Below are 4,418 nucleotides of genomic sequence, written 5' to 3'. Positions count from 1 at the left end.
AAATTTGCTCTCTGCTAGAGCTGGAATATCTATGGTCTCTTGCCTCAGACATCATTGCTCCTGATTCTCAGGCTTCAGACTCAAATTGGGATTTATACCATTTACTCCCCTCATTCTCAGGCCTTTGGGTTTGGACTAGAATTACACTGTTGGCTTTCCTGGGCCTCCAGTTTTCAGGTGGCAGATCATGGGACTTCTCAGCCTCCATAATCACATAAGCCAATCCCTTATGATAAATCTATCTATCTATCTATCTATCTATCTATCTATCTATCTATCTATATCTATCTCTCTCATATTGGTTCTTTTTCTATGGAGAACCCTAACTAATACAGCTGGCAGTCTGGATTTTGTAGGGCAGGCCAGCAAGCTGGAGATCATGAAGAATCAGTGTTGCAGTCTTGATTCTGAAATCCACAAGGCAAGCAGGCAGGCTGGAAACTGCTTTAGTCCTAAGGCAAAATTTCCTCTGGTAACTCAGGTTTTGCTCTGAAAGCCTTCAACTGATTGGACGAGGCCCACCCACATTATCAAGAGTAATTTTCTTTACTTAAAGTGAACTTATTGTAGATGTTAACCATATCTACAAAATACCTTCATGGCATCACCTAGATTACTGTTTGATTAAGTAACTGGGGACTGTAGTCTATCCAAGTTGACACATAAAACTTATCCTCACATGTATTATTTAAGTCCAGAAACTCAGAGTGCCTTAAGAAAAGCATGAACAAAATGGTCAGTTTTAATACACACTATGTTTTCTGTTATAATCCTAAATCATTACAGGATAAGCAGATTCTTAGGAAAAAAATTTCAGTTGGACAATTAGGACAAAAAACCCCACAAAAACCCATTTCTTGGGGAATTGTTCCTTAGGCTACTTAGAAAACTCTCAAACAACTATTCAGTTTCATTATTGCAAGAACTATGATTGTTTTACACCAGCCCATAAAACTTACTACATAAACTTGGAAATTTTCCAAGAATGAGTATTTTCATCTGATAGACACTCTTTCAAATTTTCCTTCTTTAATTCTACTTCTATGCATTACCAGCTCCTGATGCTTCTCTAAAGCATCTTTGCCATTCTGTCTGGAATGCTAGCATCTGTAACATTCACTCACAGCCAGGGTTCTCAGTGGAAAAGCATACTCCCTTGCCTTTTCTGTGCATCACAAAGTTTCCTGTCACTGAAATGCAAGATACATGTGTATACACACACACACACACACACACACATACATACACATATGGGTATTATATATACACACACATATATACATATACATATACGTATATGGGATACATATAAGGGAGCAATAGGTAGATGGTGAGAAATGGCCATTGCTTTTCTGTTATTATTTCACAGACAGTGGAAATGCCAAAAATTAAGACTGTAGACTAGGGTTGAGCAAACTATGGTCAGTGGATTAATCTGGCCTGCTGTCTGTTTTTGTAAATTAAATTGTATTGGAACACAGCCATATCAATCATTTACATATTGCCTAAAAATTCATTTGGATATTGTCTAACTACAACAGCAGACCTAAGTAGTTGTGAAAAGGCCTACAAAAACTAAAAGATGTACTGTCTGGCCCTTTAAAGACAAAGCTTGGCAACCCCTTCTTTAGGCTATTACCCTGCTAGTGCTTAAAATTCCCCATTAGGAAAAACATCACCTGGAAATGTTCCTGTTGGCAAAGGGAAAAGCCCTGTGTAGATACAATACTTCAGTGTTCATGAGGTGAGATGCTTTTCTCCTCCAAATTAAGCCTATGGTAGAAATGAAGATGGTTAGGAGGAGGAAGAAAGGAAGTTGGGGCATTGAGAGATGCATCAGGACAGAGTCTGTGAGTATCAGAGGGTATCGTAGTGAACACGATTTACCCGTATAGGATACATGCAGAGAATAAGGAACATGGGGTGCCAGACTTGTATGAATACCATTTCCTGCAATGTCTGGCAAGAACGAGCCCAAGTATGAGAGAATGCCATGGAGGGCACTACACTGAGACTTTGGACCAATACCAAGAAGACAGAGAAAAGGTTCCAGTTGAAGTGAATTCAATTAACCTCAACAAGGATTAATTGAGTACTTCATCTATACTTCATCCACCATCCACAAAAGGTGGATAATCTAGCTGAGAATAGAAAGCTTGATTCATTTCTGTCAGTGGGGCTACCAACCTTGAAATAATAGCATCAACTTAAACTCCACCCTCTTTCTCAACCACCATGTAGCCAATCAATCATCTGTCTCTTCTTTTTCACTCATTCCCAGTGCTATACCTCTAGACCAGACTGTAATCAATCAATTTAGTCAACTAATAACCCTTTGAGTTTATGATGTATACATGAAAATATAACTGATGACACCATACAGTGCCAAAGAGAGGCACAAGACATTGAGAGTGATGCAATTTCAGAGAAAGGAGATTGCTGTGGCCTGGGTTCATAAGAGAAAGCTTAAAGACAGACATGGCAACTGAGTTAAGCCTTGGAAGTTACACAGAATTCAGACATGTAGGAAAAGGGCATCTAAAGTGAAAGGGTGAGCCTATCAATGGCATAACATGTGGAATGTCTCATTCTCATATTACGACGCACAGTGGCACTAAAACAGAACCTAAATCTCTGCCCTCTAAATAGGAGGTAAGCCATCAGGAACAGTGACCAAACCCCCACCAAGCTGAGTGATCACTAAAGAGCTGGCTGAGCATATTTAGATTGCTCACTTACATTTAATTAATGTGAGAGGATGTGCTGATTAATGGTCTCTTGTATCCAGGAAGACTGCTACTTATGCTAAAGATAACGTAATTGTGTGTGTAGGAGGAGAGCAAGTGACACCCCATCTACATTCTCCACAAAACAGTGTCCCAGTGAAACAAATCCAACAGAAAGAAAGAAAGTGACATCTGTGCCTACATTGAGACAATAGTAAGAGGTTATACAATTCACTTATGACTTTGTGAAATTCTTAAGAAATGAATATAATGTAATTCACTTCTGGTTTCTTCAAGTCTGTACCAATTTATCCACCACAAACCATAAAATATTCTGCAAAACCAATAGGAAAGCTAAGTCTTGGAAAAATCTCTCATTTGCTATATCTTTTAGAAAGTAATTCAATCTAAAGAGCCACTGTTGAATAGAAATATGATATCTCTGCACTTTCCTACCTGTATATGACGTATGCAGCCATTCCTCAGTATCTGTGGGGCATTGGTTCCAGGAACACCACCACCTTGCAGACACCAAAATCTGTAGATGCCAAGTGCCTTGTATAAAATGGCATAATATTTGTGTATTACCTATGTACATCCTCCCATACAGTTTAAATAATCTCTAAATTGGTTATCATACCTAATACAATGTAAATTCTATGTAAATAGTTGTGCTGTATTGGTTATTCATATTTTTTGTTGTTTTGTTATTTTTTATTGTTTTTTCCTAATATTTTCAATCCATGGTTGAATCCAAGGATGTGGAACTCGAAGATACAGAAGGTTGACTGTACTTTCTCACCTACCCCAGTGTTGTCATATTCACGGCAGGTGACCAATATGGAGGAAATGAACACTGATAAACTCTCACCCCACTGGGAGTTTTCCGTTTGTATTACCACATTGCCATTCAACATGTCCAGTGACCTCTACAATTCATATAACGGTCTCATTAATTATTTCAATAGGCTATCCGATGAATACAGTAATCCTTGTTGAGGTCATTCAGGATTTGGGAACTACACATTGTGTTCATCATATACACTGATTACTCTCATATCAGTGCTGAATTCCACTCATCATCTGTTCCCACAACAGTCAACAGTATGTACTTGAGAAGCTGTTCAGTGCATGAATTATGTCATTCCTGCTGGAACAACGTTTAACAGGAGAAAGGCTGGCAGATGGGCAGTGTTGCCCAGGGCAGAGGTGACTACAGACATGACAAATATGCAGGAACAAGCTCCTATTACCAGATCCCTACTCATCATCCAACCACCAGGATAAACACTTGCTTGTATTCCCCAAAAGACAATGCTGTGTCCCTACCAAATGATATACTTCCTTTGAATGAGTGGAAATCCATCCTAATCCCCAACAGACATAATATGTTGAATGTGGTTGGCAGAATAATGGCCCCCTCAAAGATATCCATATCCTAATCCCTAGAATCTCTGAATATGATATGTTACAGGGCAAATGGAAATTATAGGTGGAATTAAGGTTGTTTATCACCTTATCTTAAAATGAAAGGTTATCCCTACTCTGGAGGCTGAGGCAGGAGAATCGCTTGAACCTGGGTGGTGGAGGTTGCAGTAAGCCAAGATCGTGCCATTGCACTCCAGCTTGGGCAACAAGAGCGAAACTCCATAAAGAAAGAAAGAAAGAAAAAGGAAGGAAGGAAGGAAGGAA

The sequence above is a fragment of the Rhinopithecus bieti genome, unplaced genomic scaffold (assembly GCF_001698545.2).
Source record: "Rhinopithecus bieti isolate Rb0 unplaced genomic scaffold, ASM169854v2 scaffold_77111, whole genome shotgun sequence".
In the NCBI taxonomy this organism is placed as follows: domain Eukaryota; kingdom Metazoa; phylum Chordata; class Mammalia; order Primates; family Cercopithecidae; genus Rhinopithecus; species Rhinopithecus bieti.
This window is presented reverse-complemented; position numbering follows the sequence as displayed.